An 18,104-nucleotide genomic window follows, 5' to 3' on the forward strand; every position below is an offset into this window, starting at 1 on the left:
GCACTTTTTATGTGCCTATTCATTTCTGCATTACAAATCCTGAGAGGTCATTTGAAGGTTGACCCAGTCCCTGATACAGCAAAAGTTGTGCCACCTTGTTATTAAGGGTATCTGTCCACTTAGAATTTTTAGATTTTTCTTCCTCCTAGGCCAACAAGTTCCAACTAGTCATTGCTTATTTTGTGTAAAGATTATTTCAATCTGACAATTTGCCAGCCTATTGTTGGAACCATAGTTTACACTTAAGATAAAAATGAGATGAGGAAAAATTTAGATAACTATCAACCTAGTTTATTTGTTGGCTGGCTAAAGGAATAATAATATCTTTAGCTCTACTGTCTCAGGATCTTGGCTCCTCTTTCTCCTGCAGATATAGACCAAGATTAAGTCCTAATGCACCAAACTACATATAGCAACATGATTTGAGAAAAAAATATTTGTTTTCCTGGATTGCTAAAGTTGGTAAGGTGTTTTTTTTTTTTTCAAAAGAAGAAAATAGTACAGATGGTTTACATATTTATAATTAAATATATTAATATCCTTATGATTAAATATAGAGAATTTCCCTGAAGATGGGCTCCAGCATGAGTCTGAAAGCTCAGAAGACAAAACCTGTGGTCCCGGTGATTTACCCAGATTGGATCCCGTAATGTTATCCTGGGACATGTATACTTGCCTTCATTACATGTAGTCCTCGAGTTATGACCACAATTGAGCTCAACATTTATGTTGTTAAGTGAAACATTTGTTAAGTGAGTTTTGCTCCATTTTACAAACTTTCTTGCCAGAGTTGTTAAGTGAATCATTGCAGTTGTTAAGTTAGTTACAATTGTTAAGTGAATCTGGCTTCCCCATTGACTTTATTTGTCAGAAGGTTGCAAAACCTTCTGATCACATGACTCCAGGACACAGCAATGGTCATAAAAATGAACCAATTGCCAAGCATTTGAATTTTAATCATGTGACCATGGGAATGCTGCGACGGTCATAAGTGTGAAAAATGGTCATAAGTCATTTTTTCCAGGGCCATTGTAACTTCGAATGGTCACTAAATGAACTGTTGTAAATTGAGGACTACCTGTATACACAGACTATCTATCTATCTATCTATCTATCTATCTATCTATCTATCTGTCTGTCTGTCTGTCTGTCTGTCTGTCTGTCTGTCTATCTATCTATCTATCTATCTATCTATCTATCTATCTATCTATCTATCCATCCATCCATTCACTCATTCACTCATTCACTCATTCATTCATTTATACTTCATATTTCTTAACTACCCATCTCACTCAGACCTACACATCCACACCCACACATACTCACAGAGTGAGTTATAAATTAGTAAATTTCTGTTCTTCACACCTTGACAATCCCCTATTTATCTATCTTCACATACCAGTACATACAGAAGACACAAAGGTTGCTCTTCTATTGCTGTGACATGGACTGTTGTATATATTCTAAAGCCATTAACCTTCTCAGGGCAGAATTATTATAAAGAACATTCACCCTAAGAAAGGGCAATCAGTTGTCTGAAATACTTGCATGTGCCTATGCTTGAAAAGAACAAATAAAGTTTGTTCTTTGTAGAAAAACCACATTCCATAAAATGCAAAAGCTTTCTTTAGGACCAATCAAAAAACAAAGCAATGTACAAACATTTGATTCTCCAGAGCTCATCATCTGTAATGATAAATAAAACATGAAAACAAACAAGGGAAGAGGATGAAAAGGCAGATACTAAAGTCAAGGAAACTTCTATTATCACAGTTTTTATATGAACTCAGGTAGAAGTAGTAAATTTTCAAATTGGACTCAGCCAGGTGCTGATGTGATTACAGATTGCCCTTAGGACTCTTTCCTAGGAGTATGGGGATGGAGAAACAAAACAATGCATTGTCTTTTATCTTGGAAATCATAAAATCCAACTGTTTCTCAGAATTGTGTCCTTATGCAAAGCACATCACTTCCTTGGAAAGTGGAAAACAGAGTCTGCCTCTTGGGCACAATACCCTTCAACTTCTTCATAAATTATCTAAATGAGGGGATAGAAGGGGAAGTCATCAAATTTGCAGGCAACATCAAGCCAGGGAGAATAATAGCTAACACTTTATAGGATAGATTCAAGACTCAGAAGGACTTTGACAGACTTGAACAATAGACCCTATCCAACAAAATACAATTTAATGGTGAGAAAAGCAAGGTCCTACATAAGAAAAACCAAATGCATAGATGTAGAATAGGTGGTACCTCCTGGCTCAACAGTAGCCGTGTGATAGGAATCTTGGTGTCTTAGCAGATAGCTGCTTTAAATATTTGCGAGCCATGTGCCGCAACTGCCAAAAAAAGCCAACATAGTCGTAGGCTGCATCAACAGAGGAATAAATTCAAGATCACATGAAGTGCTAGTACAGTTTTATATTGCACTGGTGAGACCACACTTGGAATATTGCATCCAATTCTGGTCACATCTTAGGAAAAAAAGTTCATATTGCAAAATCTCATAAAATCCTTAATGGATAAATCATGCATCCCTTGAATATACTCCTTAATATTGTGAATATTATGATTTTTCCAATTTCTCATAATAATTCTCTTTGCAACAGCTCAGGTCTGATACAACCATAACTCCTTAAAAATAGTTTCCAATATTTCAGGATGTAATTTAACATCTTAATCGGTAATACAAATTGGGGCATATTACTCTAATCGTGTCCGATCCTTTATTACACACAATCCCTTCTGGCTAATAGAGACTTCTTTTTCAAGCGCAGGTGTGCAAAAAAACAAGCATCAAAAGCTTCGTCCAGGGCCATCAATTTCAATGTTTTGGCTCCCCCAAATGGAGGTGACCAGACATGTGAGTCTTTTAATTTATTGCATTATTATTATTTTTTTCCCAATGATGGGCGTGTTGATCTGGGGCAAAATCTATAGGTAAAGGTAAAGGTTCCCCTCGCACATATGTGCTAGTCATTCCCGACTCTAGGGGCTGGTGCTCATCTCTGTTTCTAAGCCAAAGAGCCAGGGCTGTCCGAAGATGTCTCCATGGTCATGTGGCCAGCATGACTAAACGCCAAAGGTGCACAGAATGCTGTTACCTTCCCACCAAGGCAGTCCCTATTTTTCTACTTGCATTTTTACATGCCTTTGGCAGAAACGGGGGCAAGTAAAGGGAGCTCACTCCGTTATGTGGTGCTAGGGAGTCGAACCATCCAACTGCCGACCTTTCTGATCGACAAGCTCAGTGTCTTAGCCACTGAGCCACCGCATCCCCTGCAAAATCTATAGGCTCCCACTAAAGTACTTTTCAGGAATGCAGCCATTGGCAAAAAAAAAATAAAAATGATTACCCCAAATAAAGAATAAAAGTGTGTGTACATACAAGTAGTCCTCAATTTACAATCAAGATGGAGCCCAAAAATTCTGTTGCTATGTGGGATAGTTGTTAAGTAAATTTTACCCCATTTTACAACTTTTCTTGCTATGGTTGTTGACTGAATCACTACAGTTGTCCAAATAGTAACACGGATGCTAAGTGAATCTGGTTTCCCCATTGACTTTGATTGTCAGAAGGTCGCAAAAGGGGGTCACATCCTGGGACACTGCAGCTGTCATAAATATGAACCAGTTGCCAAGCATCCAAATTTTGATCACATGCCCGTGGGGATGCTGCAACAGTCGTAAGTGTGAAAAACAGTCATAAGTCACTTTTTTCTGTGATGTTGTAACTTTGAACGGTCACAAAATGAACTGTTGTAACTCGAGGACTACCTGTATTCGTTAATTAATCATTACAGGTGCTATTTTTTGCTTATTATTTTGTGGATGTTTTTTTATTGTTTTAATGTTTTTAAAATTGTTTTATAATTCTAGAATTGTAAGGTGCCCAGAGTCATTGATTGAGTTGGGTGGCTATAGAAATTGAACATAAATAAATAATAAAGTTATATTTTAATTGTTCTAGGAAGAAAACTTGTATCTATCCAGAGGATGAAAGGCAAAATTGAAATGCAAAGCACAATGATTACTGTAATACTTTTTTAAAAAGATGTTAAGCGCTAACAACATTTCAGATTCATAAATGCTCATGGAACTCCACCCATGGAAAGTTATGAGGAGAAACCAAGAAAACGAGCAAGTTCACTTTTTGTCTTGGCTCTTTTTACATGACATTAAGTCCTGTATTGGGATCCTTTAAGAGCGCTCTGTTCCTTTGGTCCTTATTTTGATATCTGGAAATCAATGGACAGTTGCTTTTGCTTTAACAGAAGTTTTCTTTCACATAACTTTGGAATGATGGTCATGTTAGCTCTCAGCATTGACTCTTTCAGACAAATATATATTTGTTCAATTTATTTTTTTTCCACCAGCTTCCAAGATCATGTCCTTTCTAAGGCAGCCCGTTGAACATAAAAACAATCTTGAAAGCATGATGAAATAACATCCAGTAGCAACCGTTTCAAGCAAAGCCAGGACCAACAAAAGAAGTTTAAAATATCCAGTATAGCAGACATTTAGAAACAGCAATATTAGACCAGTGCTTTCTAACAAAACAAATAAAAGTTTACATGTTGTAAAATGATTTCTGTGTTATCTGAGGTTTCTGCCCAAGTGCCAGAAGATCTCTGAATCAGTCTCAGCAATGAATCTCAGGATAGGACCTATATAGAGCAGCATAACAGTGTTCCTCAGTTACTAGCAGATCTGATCCTGGCTTAGATTTGCCTGGAAGGGAAATGGCCCTCAGGATCTGAAATGGAAGTTCTCCAAGCTATCTACTTACTACATTCAGCAAGGATATCAGAGCCACAGGCTGCGGTAGGGAATTACAGCATCCTAAATTAGGTTGCAACCATGGTTTGCAAGGACCTTTGAAGGAGTGAAATTGAGGAAAATCCCTCCTTTTCCTGCTGTAGGGGTAGGCAACCTGCTGCTCTCCTTGTACCCTTTGCCATTCACTGTGCTTTCTGGGGTAGATGGGTGGGAATTGGTTCAAAGAATTGGAAGGGCACTATTCCAATTTCTTGCAAACCCAAAGGTGCTTTTTATGAAAGGCAATACTTGACTTTTTTTTTTCTTTGAAAATGTTTCACTTCTCATCCAAGAAGCTTCTTCAGTTCTAAATGAGCTTTTGGGTGAGAAATAAAATGTTTTCAAAGAAAAAAAAAACCCAAGAAAGTCCAGTTGCCTTTTAGAAAAAGCACCTTTAGGATAACCATGACCTGGATGATTGAGAAACTCCATAGACAATTTCTTGCAATATTCTCTAGTTTTATATGCTGCCCATCTCACTTTCCAAAATGACTCTGGGCAGCTTATATTAAAATAAAAACACAAATCTAAAAATACTAAGAACTAACATGAAGAATTAGGTAAATTAGGTAAAGCTGGGAATCAAGTCAATGAGCAGTATGAAGGTGGGGATCTTTTCTCTTACTCTACCACCTACCTCCAGTGTAAAGCGACCCACTGAAATCCCAAGCCAATTGGCTGAGTCAGGCTTTGAGGCCCTTCCAGAAGGCCAAGAGGGTGTGGGCAAATCTAACCTCCAGTAGCCAGATGTTCTCAAGGGAAGGGGCCACAGCAGAAAAGGCTCTTCTCCTAGATGCCACCAGCCAAGTAGTGGGTTTCAATTTTGGCCACTACCGGTTTGCTTGTGGGCGCTTGTGGGCGCTCGTGTACGCATGCACGTGTGCAATGCTTCTGTGCATATGCAGAGATGTCCGGGCAGGTGGGCGGAGCCTCCCGCCGCCACTACCGGTTTGTCTGATCCGGGGCAAACTGGTAGCAACTCACCACTGCACCAGCCAGAATTCCTTGACGGGTGGGGTCTGCAGCATGTCCTTTCTGCTGGAGTGACTGCAGTGGACTATTCCCACTGGTCCCTGAGATGGCTGCCCCTCAGGTAATGAAAGTCTTTAAAGGTGATAAATGAGATGAAGTGGGCGGCACATAAATCTAATAAACAATACATACATACATACATACATACATACATACATACATACATACAAAGAAAACAAACATACATACATACCGTACAGGTGGGTTTCAGCAGGTTCTGACCAGTTCTGGAGAACCGGTAGCGGAAATTTTGAGTAGTTTGGAGAACCCGTAGTAAAAATTCTGACTGCCCCCGCCCCCGCCCCCATCTATTCTCTGCCTCCCGAGTCCCAGCTGATCGGGAGGAAATGGGGATTTTGCAGTATCCTTCCCCTGGAGTGGGGAGGGAATGGAGATTTTACAGTATCCTTCCCCTGCCATGCCCACCAAGCCACGCCCACCAAGCAATGCCACGCCCACCAAGCCACATCCACAGAACCAGTAGTAAAAATTTTTGAAACCTACCACTGGTACATACATACAGGTATGTACATACAAAAAGAAATAAATAAAAGTAATGAATTAGTTCCAGAAGCAAACTGGCAACCTCTGAATGTTACAATACTATTCATGCCAGTAACTTCTGCCAGTTACTTTTTTATCTTTTATTATTGCAGTTATGCACCAATAATTCATGTGATAAAACCTCTCACTGCCTAGAATATCAGAGGTGCATTGGCTATGAACACATGACGTAAGATTAGCATGAAGTAAACACAAAATAATAACCCTTCATTCATGAATTAGTTACATATTCAGAGAACCACCAGTCTCTCTTTCCTGTTTTCCCCCTCATCTCTCCCCAAATCCAAATAGCTGCACATCTGAGAACAAAAGTTGTACAGGGCCTCCAGGAATTCAAGGAAGTGCTAGGAAAGCCAGTTCTTTCCATGACTTTATAGCAGCAATGATGCCTGCATTATCTGGCCCAGGCTTGCAACCTCCCGTTGCTGTGTTAACACACAAAGACATAAAGTGGTTGACTTGGCTTTGGTTTATCATGCTGAGTGAATCCAGGCACTGAGATTTATAACAGTACACCACATTTACCACTCAGTCTGTTGTATGACTATGACACTATGGCAAAGGTGCCAAAATTGTGGACTGGCACTAGTCCTAACATAAGCTCCAGAGTTGATAGGGTTGTTGGAAGAAATGTTCATCTGGGGTCAGTTCCAAGTGGGGAGAAAGATACTGGAAACATGGAGGCTGATTGGAAAGATGGTTTATTGATGGACAGGACCACATGAGTTTGACGTCCTGGTGCAGTTGAACACATGGAATGGAGCGTGAGGGTTATTTATACCCTCTCTTGGGCTTTGAACTTGAGCTTCCTGTTCCTGTGGCAAGGAATGTGTTCTATTGGTTGCAGTCAGACTCCCATGTGGAGTAATGTTTGTCTGAATCAAGTGGTGGAACCTTGCTGGATGATGTAATGAAGGGACTTGGTTGTGCCATGTGGTGAGCTCTGCTGATAGATAATCCTATTATGTCCTGGAGGGTCATGTCTTAATCCCATCACCCTGGAGCTGAGGTATTTTGTTTTGTAGATAGGCTGGCCCAGTCCTCAATGGGCACCAAATATCTGCTGGGGGCAGGAAGCTGCAGGGAGCTGAGTTTCTGTCTCCTTTAAGATTTCTATTTCTCTTTTAGAGGAAATATTCTGCCTTTTTAATATTTCCTAAAATATCACATTCTTCTAGGACGCTTGGTGCTGACTTTCTTGAGGGTCTTGTTTTGAAATGTTGGGAGTTGGGTGGACTTTGATCCTGTCAGTTTTAGGAGAGAGGCTTGTTACAAAGTCTGGTGCAACATTCAAGCTAACGGAAGTTATGTGTGTTTGCACTATGGTTTGTTCAAGACAGTTTGAGATTCCCACACTTTACTAACTTCTAAAGAACATTAAGACCATTTCCTTTCCTAACTACCTTATGGCAACTTTGCTAAGCCTGGTGCCTTCCAAATATGTTGGGATTGCAATTCTCAGAAATGCCAACTTTTGTGGGTTTCCAGCACAAAATTGGATAAAATTGTCTTATAGTAATATGCAGAACTTGTACTGATATACCTCCCTGTCCATAGTTATGCTTCTAGTTTTCGTGATTGATATTTTATACATATGGTTTTCCTTCCTCTCTCATTTTTTCTTAACAGTTGGATTCAATGTGCACTTTAATATAGATATACTATATTTTATTTTATTGCTTTTATGTAAAGTGGCACACATATTAACTGGATTGGAAGCTCTATATTGTTATTGTCCCTTTTATTATGACTGTTGCTGGTTTACTGGTATGAGGTTTATATATTTGTGAGAATGTTTAATATAGCCATGTTGAAATATTTATGACATACAGATCAGTATAATGCAGAGATACAATAAATTACTGTAATGTAAAATATCACTAACCTTGTGGGCGCAATATAGAAATCACTAATGTCAATGGCAAATGTCCAATCACTTTTAAGAGATCAGGATTTTTCCCTTTCCATTCATGCTGAGAACATCCAAATACCATTCCAAAAGCCCATGAATTAATTACTATGACTTGTGTTACTAAGAAGGACTAAATAAAATGGGATTTTAAAAAATGGGCCATTGGAAACTTTTGAGTTGTGCTTAATTGGCATGCTTCTATACTGAAGACTACAAATATGGTCACTTTTCCTCTTGTTTACACAATCTTTACCAGAAAATCTTCTTCTTTCTTTGATTGTCTTCAGAGATGGACAGATCAAGCATTCCAATCCCTATATGGATACCCATGATCCCAGCTATCTTTTCCCCATCAGCCTGATCAGGGCCTAAGTTTGACTTCCAGAATTGGTAAGGTGTCTTTACATTTTGCATTAAAGTAGAAAACTTGTTAAGAATCCTTTCACCATGATCCTGTGGTTTTGGCACAGCTCCCTTGCTTGCTACAGACCAGCCTCTTCTTATATCATAAAAGCATTATCCATCCTCTATTTAGAATTTAGAATGGAATAGGATGGTTAAAGGTGTTCTAGAATGTTGTAAGCTACCTTTGGTATAAAATCTTGGGCAATGTGTGTACTGTTGGAAGACCTGAAATATCAAGTTTGGAATAGACTGTCATGGAGAAATCTATCTATGTGGTCACTAAGAATCACTATCGTCTTGATGGCACATAATCAAATAATACTTGGGATGTAAGTGATGTGGCTCATCGCTTACCTCCTACCTCTTTGTTTCAGAACAGGTCGAAAACTAGAAAACTAGACAGGGACAGGAAGAGAGTTTCAGGATTATCTGGTAAAAGAAAGAAAAAAATACAATATTTCATAAGATGACAGAAAAAAGAGAAAAATAGGATCAGGAGAATTGTAAGGCTTGAAGGCTTAATGCCACCACCATTGCTTTTACTAATTAGTGATAATAATGCTCCAATTAAACATGGATTTCTGACATTCTAAAATAAAGTTAACTATCCTCTATATACTGCTTACATTATAAAAGCCCATAAAACAAACTATCCAAAAGACTCATAAAATCAAATACAAGCTAATCAAGACTTCCTAAATGGCTGGAGTGTTGAGAACTCTTCAGGAGGAAGTTCCACTAGAAAAAGCTATTTTCTCTAGGGATGAAACATCCATTTTGAATTCAGAAGCATTTTTTTTTTCATAGATCAAGGAAGTGGAAAACAGGGAATTTGTACCAGGATCATAAGACGTAGAATGGCTTTTTATCAGTCCAAGACCTATTTAAAGATTAAATAAAGAGACCAGAGGCTTTGAAAGTACCCATCTGTAGGTAGTTTTTCGACAGCAATTTAAGCATGCCTATTATTTACTCTCAGCCTTCTTCACTGGGAAGCAATCTTTATGATTATCTCTCTATATCAATTTACATAATGAATTATTGTGATCGTCTATGTTCCCTTTGTGCTGTCTTATGGAATGAGTTGTCTTTGTTTTGGCAGTGAGCAGCAAAACTCCTTTTGGGTTTTAGCCAGCGCTGATAAAATCAGTGTTAATCAGAGAACCTGTCCTCACTGCTGAGTTTAAAGTGCTCTTCAAACATCTTTGCATCAGCAGAAAATTATGCTGGCATGACATTGGCTGTTCCATGGAAATTCCCTGTCCTGTTGCTCTGATTGAAGTCATTTACAGCCTCTTAGCCTCTCTCCAAACTATCAGAATGTATAACACATGCTGACAAAGCCTAATAAACACTATTCACTTAGAGCAGGGATGAAATCCAGCAGGTTCTGACAGGCTTTGGAAAACTGGTAGCGGAAATTTTCAGTAGTTTGGAGAACTGGCAAATAGGGGATGAGATCTTGCTCCCCACAGAGAGGGCCCGCAACTTGGGTGTCCTCCTGGATTCACGGTTATCTTTAGAAGATCATTTGACGGCCGTGGCCAGGGGTGCCTTTTATCAGGTTCGCCTGATCCGCCAGTTGCGTCCCTTTCTGGATCGGGACGCCTTGCGCACGGTCACTCATGCCCTAGTTACCTCCCGTATGGACTACTGTAATGCTCTCTACATGGGGCTCCCCTTGAAAAGCACCCGGAGGCTCCAACTGGTCCAGAACGTAGCCGCGCGGGTGATTATGGGCGCAGCTCATTACGCCCATGTAACACCTCTCCTACGCGAGCTGCACTGGCTCCCGGTGGTCTTCCGGGTGCGATTCAAGGTGTTAGTTATCACCTTTAAAGCGCTCCATGGCTTAGGTCCTGGGTACCTACGAGACCGTCTTTTGCCACCAATAGCCTCCCACCGACCAGTTCGTTCTCACAGGGAGGGACTACTCAGGGTACCATCAGTCAAATTATGTCGACTGGCGACTCCCAGGGGGAGGGCCTTCTCTGTGGGGGCTCCAACCCTTTGGAATGAACTGCCCCCGGAGATACGGAATATCCCTGATCTCCGTGCTTTCCACCGTGCCCTCAAGACCCTGATGTTCCAACAGGCAGGGCTAAACATACGAACATGCAAATGATTTTTTAAATGTTATCTAATTCTGGGTTTTATTTAATTGACCAAACTAAGTAACAATTTTAATTAGCAATTTTATGATGTTTGCGTGTCTATGTTTTTCTTGACTGTACACCGCCTTGAGTCCTACGGGAGAAAGGCGGTATAGAAATATAATAAATAAATAAATAAATAAATAAATAAATAAATAAATAAATAAATAAATAAATAAATAAATACCACCTCTGGCTGGCCCCAAAGTGGGGTGGGAATGGAGTTTTTGCAATATCCTTCCCCCAGGAGTGGAGAGGGAATGGGGATTTTTCAATATCCTTCCCCTGCCACACCCAGCAAGCCACACCCAACAAGCCACACCACGCCCACTAAGCCACGCCCACAGAACCGGTAGTAAAAAAATTGGATTTTACCACTGATTTAGAGCTTACCCTTGGGCAAATATTAGGATGGGAAGGCCACTTTAGCAGCAATCCAGCTAAGGACAACTGAAGCCTGTCTCAAATGTAGGTTGAGGACGAAGTAAAATGGCAGGAAAAGAGAGATTGTTAGGTTGTATGGTTGTGTCATGGTTGGATGCTAGTGGGTGTGTGCGTGGAAAGCCTAAGGTAGGAGTATCAAAGATGGGCCATAAAGACAACTGCTAGATAGTAGCAAATTATTTTTCTGCATCCCTTTGCTACCACCTAGTGATCGTAAATGTTATACCTATTCATAGCAGCCTGGAATCTTCCAGATGTAGAGGGATGTCCAGTTAGCTGCAGTGCTAAATATATCTAGAGATCATCAGTTTGGCAAGGATGAGCCTAGAATTACAGTATATTCTATGACTTCTTTTTTTTGGGAGGTGGGAAGAGATCCATACATTCACCATTCCTCTAGCACAACCATCCCAGACAAACTGATGTACATTACTGTATACAGTGGTGGGTTTCAATTTTTTTTACTACCAGTTCTGTGGGTGTGGCTTAGTGGGCGTAGCATGGCTTGGTGGGCGTGGCTTGGTGGGCGTGGCAGAGGAAGGATACTGTAAAATCTCCATTCCCACCCCATTCCAGGGGAAGGTCACTGCAAAATCTCCATTCCCACCCCACTCCAGGGGAAGGATACTGTAAAATTTCCATTCCCACCCCAATCCAGGGGAAGATTACTGCAAAATTGCCATTTTCTCCCGATCAGCTGGGACTTGGGAGGCAGAGAATAGATGGGGGCGGGGCCAGTCAGAATTTTTACTACCGGTTCTCCGAACCACTCAAAATTTCCACTACCGGTTCTCCCGAACTGGTCAGAACCTGCTGAAACCCACCTCTGGCTGTATACAAGGGGAAAATACTATAAGACCCTTTTCTGCTGTAGCTCAGCTGTTCTGTTCATGAAAGAGTCCACCAAGTGGATTTCTTCACGCACAGTTGTTTTTAAAGATTCCAGACAACCTTAGATCATTCACCAAACTAACTTTTTGCAAATTCATATGAACCACAGAAAATGTCAACAGTTGAACTAGGGATCAAGGTTTCCAGTCTCCTCCTTCCTGCCTTCTGTATGCTTACTAACATTTGCACACCAAAAGCAACAAAATACTGGATTTTACAGCATCTTGGAACAAGATTTTTTTTTTTAAAAAAAAAAAGTCAAAATGTTTCAGCAAGTATTTTAAATCATGCTTGAGAACTCAGGGTACTATAAATTATCCCTGAATACAATAGAAGAATGCAGCTGAGCAAGAAAGATCAATAAAGATTGTAGGTGATTAAGAGGAAGGAGGCTAAACATGAAATCTCTGAAAAATGGTAACACTGAATATATCCTTCAGCTGTCTCTCTCCCAGCGTTATTTACTGACTCTCAGAGGCTGCTGAATGAATAGTTCAGCATTCAGTAAAATTATTCCTAGGCACATCTCCAAGTGAAGGATTACATGATTGAATATTCCTCCATTAAAAAAAAAAAGTAACATTTTGTACATGCAGCAGAGGTGGGTTTCAGTAGGTTCTGACCAGTTCTGGAGAACTGGTAGTAGAAATTTTGAGTAGTTTGGAGAACCGGTAGTAAAAATTCTGACTGCCCCCCACCCCCCCACCCCTATTCTCTCCTGAGTCCCAACTGATCGGGAGGAAATGGGGATTTTGCAGTAACCTTCCCCTGGATTGGGGAGGGAATGGAGATTCTACAGTATCCTTCCCATGCCATGCCCACCAAGCCACGCCCACCAAGCCACACCACGCCCACCAAGCCACATCCACAGAACCGGTAGTAAAAAAATTTGAAACCCACCACTGACATGCAGTATAGAAAGCTAGCTTGGAAGGGCGAAACCTAGATTAGAAACCTTCCCACTAGCATTTGGTTCTCTACATACCGATGATTTAAACTATCAAACAGATCTAATAACATGGGGAAGCATGTTAAGATTCTTGAACTTACATTGGCATGTGATGCTCTCTTCACCTGGAAAACCTTTCAGTTGAAAGAGTTGGAGCTGTCACAGGGAGTTCATGTCCAACTTGTAGAAGACAAATTGAAAACATTATTCATTCATTGAGACATATGCCAAAGTTAGTACAGTGCTTTTCATACATGCAGGAGTAGAGAACTCCTTATATACCTGATGTTATTGTACTTCTGACAAGCCCAGTGTTTTGCTCCGAAAGCAATTGTCACCATGGGGATTGAATTTTGTATGCCAACATAATAAACCTTGGATTGCTTCATGTTGTAAATGAACATTTTCACCTCTTCTATGAATGACTTATTAGTTGAGTGGTGAGAAATTTAGGAGAGGACTCTGCTCTTAGCTGTTCAGCCAACCTTTTATTTGAAGACCAAGAGTTAAGAGCGAAATAGGTAAGAAAATGTATAGGGGAGTGTGGCAACTATAGTATCTTCTATCAGCTATGTTTAATTTACCAGCTTCTCCGCTTCTTGGATATGGTTGACCTGGCTTTGGGTGATCCATTCTGTGGTTACCTCCTGAATAAATTATTGTAATGCACTTCACTTGAAATGGCTTTGAAAGAAACTCAGAAGCTCCAGTAGGTCCAGATGGCAGTGGCCAGGCTTCAGTTAGCTGTTCCTCACTGGAGCCACATGGCACTTATCCCAGTTGCATTGGCTACTCATTATTTACCAATCCAAATTCAGCATGCTTGTTTTAATACACAGTCCCCTTTATAGCTTGGGATCTGCCTGCCTAAAGAAATAACTCCCATATTGACTGAAGCTCTGCTGAGGGCACTAAGAAGGCTTGGCTGGAATTATTTAATTAACTGGGGTCAAAGCAGGGGTGAAATCCAGCAGGTTCTAACAGGTTCTGGAGAACTGGTAGCGGAAATTTTGAGTAGTTTGGAGAACCGGCAAATACCACCTCTGGCTGGCCCCAGATTGGAGTAGGAATGGAGATTTTGTAATATCCTTCCCCCAGGAGGGGAGGGAATAGAGATTTTGCAGTATCCTTCCCCTGGATTGGGGCGGGAATGGAGATTTTGCAATATCCTTCCCCTGCCACGCCCACCAAGCCACACCACACCCACCAAGCCGCGCCCACAGAACCGGTAGTAAAAAAATTTGGATTTCACCACTGCCCTGGGCCATCATAATTTAAGAAGATCAAATGGTGATAGTTTTTCCTGCCACAGGTGAAGCTTGGTGGGAAGGAAATAGAGCCAGGGAGGGGACTCCATAAAGCTTAACTTGCTTACATTAAACGTCATTTTCTATCCCTGTTGTTGAGGCATAAAAGAACTTGGCAGATGGGATAGTTCATGTTTTTCTGGCTTTTCAAGGATTCTCTTTGGAATAAGCAGAGAGATCGGGGAAACTCTGCCAGGCTTTCAAGATTTTGTTATTATAGACTTGTTAAGATATTGAATTTAGTAGCTGGAACAGTAAAGTGTACAATAGACCAGATCACACAGTTGTAGTTGATTAGTTAGAGAGTGCTGACTCATGCATGATGCAATCTACGCTATGATGGGTTGCTGTAAGTGTAAAGGGGGAATTTCCCTTCCCCCCCCCCCCGCCATTTTCTTCTGTGTGTTCTGTATATTGTTTGATTTACCTCATGATGTTCCTGTTCTCCTGACTATCTTGTGTTTGTTCTCTCTGGGTGATAGCAAAGACTGTTGTAAGTTTAAACACTAAATATATTTATATACCGTATTTTTCGGAGTATAAGACGCACCTTAGTTTTTGGGGAGAAAAATAAGAAAAAAGCTGATTGGCAGGTGGATCGGCCTCCTGGAATACCCCCAATCAGCTGTTTTTAGAGGTGAATTTTAGCAACAGGTTCCTTGGTTGTGAGCTCTGTGCCTTGCTTTTTTTTTGCTTTTTTCCCCTGCCTCTGAAACTTCTGAAACTCTGTTTTAGAAAAAACTTTTTTTTTCTGCCTCTGAAAGCCTCCAAAACAAAATAAAGCCTCTGAAGCTCTGTTTGGGGGCTTCTTTTCTGAAGCTCTGTTTGGAGGCTTTTTTCCTGAAGCTTCGTTTCTGATGCTTTTTTCAGCCTCTGAAACTTCCCTTTGAGAAGCTGGGCGGGGCTACATTCAGAGTATAAGATGCACCCAGATTTTCACCTCTTTTTTGGGGAAAAAAGGTGCGTTTTATACTCCGAAAAATATGGAATATAAAGAAACCACACATCTGCGCCAGGATCTCTGACTTCATTTGTACAGCTGCTGGGCAATTCCATGACAGCCTATATCAGTAGAGTTCTAGTATTTCATATGGGTTTGTTTCCTTTCTCGAAGGATTGACAGCATCAAAGACCTTCTTAACAAATGCAACTAGTTGGTGGCTGAGTCTTGCTTATTTTCAAGGGTGCCCCACGTGTAGAAAAAATGGCAAATGTGAGATATTGGAGAGCATTATAGGAATTCAGAGAGACTATCCAAGTCTGCCTTCTAGTAAATATATGGCTTATTACTGATTATGTATTTTGTGAATTGAGGAGCTCCTTTTTCCATGGAAGACATTCTTGTGAGTCATACGACATAGTCTTACCATTCAATGTCCACCAATTAAAAAAAGAAAACCCCTTAATTCTGTAGGCTGAAGACCATTTATTCTCAGGATAGCATATGCTCCCCAACAGATATGCATAAATTAATGCCTGTTTGGAAGAGGAAATGAGGAGGGAAAACCATTTTAATTTTGTGTGGCTGCTCTTGTGATTTTTTTCTGGGTTTAAAAATGTCCTGCCACTTATTAATCTACTCACAAAACTTGAGGGAGACTGGGGAAAATCTTCAGTGCTTTCTTCCTTTTGACAATACATATTAGGTGGTAGATATCCCAGTGCAAGTGGGTGTGTTATTATACTGCAGATGGCAGGAGATGACCAGGCTGAGACCAAGGGAGGGGTCAAATGCATTATAAGTCATGAGTCCCTGTGCACCCACAAGGGATGCAAGTCCAGCCCTCCTTGAATGCCTTTCTTATCTCCCGCTCATTTTCCTTGACTATTAGTTGGTCAGATTCTTGTAGCGAGCTTAAGCTTGCAATAAATCTTTATACTCATTTGAACTTCCTGAATCTCCTGATTTCCGTGATGCTTGACACAGTCCTTTTGCACAATAAGTTGTAAGAAAGAAGACTTATCTTGAAATCCTCATTTGGAGGATGTATCAATTCCTTACATTTTTGCTCTACTTTTCCACAAATAGTTCCAAAACAACATATTGATTGATTGATGTGCCATCAGTTCAGTAGTGGTTTTTAGCAATCACATAGATTTTCTCCATGATGATCTGTCTTCAACCTGATCATTCACTGTTGGAGGATCTCAGCATGAGAGTATTCACATAAAGTGTCCAAAGTAGAATAATATGAACCTGGTCATTTGTGCCTCAAATGAGAATTTTGAGTTGCAAAGTAACATAAAACACATTTAAACAAATGTATGAAAACAGGATTAAAACAGCATAGATACCTTTCTGCCAGTAATTTTAACATGCAGTTTACTGCAACCTGTCCCCAACCCTTTTTTTAGAATACCAAGAAAGCAGCATAAAAGGAACAGTATTGCATCATTTTCTAGGTATTAGATATTTCTCATCCTTACATCTAGATTGTTCTGAGAGTTTCTGTTAAAAGGAGAGGATGTAACTGCTTGGAGAAAATAATGTGTATGTGTATGTGTATGTGTATGTGTATGTGTATATGTATTTTTCTTGAAATGAGAGGTAACTTTATTAGGAATGGTTGGACATGCTTTTCAAACAGGCCAGATTTGGGGTTGAAAGCTACAGTTGACCTGGGATTTAACAGAATAAATATTAAACAGAACAGAACAGAATAGAATTTTTCATTGGCCAAGTGTGATTGGACACACAAGGCATTTGTCTTGGTGTATACACTCTCAGTGTACATAAAGGAAAAGATACGTTCATCAAGAATCATAAGGTCAACACTTAATGATAGTCGTAGGGTACAAATAAGCAATCAAATCATATCAGGAAACAATATAAATCATAAGGATACAAACAACAAAGTTATAGTCTTACAGTCATAAGTGGAAGGAGATGGGTGATAGGAACCATGAGAAGATTAATAGTAGTGCAGACTTAGTGAATAGTTTGACAGTGTTGAGGGAATTATTTGTTTAGCAGAGTAATGGCGTTCGGGAAAAAACTGTTCTTGTGTCTAGTTGTTCTGGTGTACAGTGCTCTATAGCATCGTTTTGAGGGTAGGAGTTGAAACAGTTTATGTCCAGGATGTGGGGGGGGGGAGGGTCTGTAAATATTTTCACAGGTAACCATATTTAAAATGGTATGTTTCATTCCTGTCCAGACTTCCTGTAACTTTGTCATCCTCTCACATGCCAAGCTGACAACAGGTTTTAGCTGGTTCTGCAAATGGGATCTGAAGGTTTGGTGGGGGTGGGAGTGTCACAGTTTGTGTGTTTGTTTTAGGATATGACATTGACACAATGTCCTAGCCCTGATTTGTGAAACTACAAGTTGGTGCCTTAATCACTGTATCTGGCCTTTATTATGTGAACCAATTTTTCTTTCAATAGAAGGACTCTCCAAATCTGACTTGGAAAACTAAAGGCAATATCATTAACACAAATTACATCGTTAAACACTTCAAATAAGGCCAGTGTATGAGGCAAATGCCAAGAACAGGAACTATTTATTTTCTTATAAATTTATATTTCTTTATTAGGTATAAATCCTATCTTTCCTCCAGGACTTGAAGGCAGGGTATATAATACTCTCTTCTTTCATTTTTCCATTCCTCAGTGTAGTCAAGGAAAGTTTC

General features: G+C 40.1%; 1 long non-coding RNA gene across 1 annotated transcript in view; it reads left to right on the forward strand.

Annotated features, from left to right (window-relative positions):
* The window catches only part of LOC148115330 (uncharacterized), a 47,150-nt gene extending 42,979 nt beyond the window's left edge, over nucleotides 1–4,171 (forward strand). Inside the window, exons 2-3 of the long non-coding RNA XR_015731923.1 lie at nucleotides 2,778–2,863; nucleotides 3,971–4,171. This is a non-coding gene — a long non-coding RNA (uncharacterized LOC148115330). The remainder of the gene's footprint in view (nucleotides 1–2,777; nucleotides 2,864–3,970) is intronic.
* Nucleotides 4,172–18,104: the final 13,933 nt, after the last annotated feature.

Source organism: Pantherophis guttatus, chromosome 2, assembly GCF_059756535.1.
Source record: "Pantherophis guttatus breed Tessera chromosome 2, ASM5975653v1, whole genome shotgun sequence".
Lineage (NCBI taxonomy): Eukaryota > Metazoa > Chordata > Lepidosauria > Squamata > Colubridae > Pantherophis > Pantherophis guttatus.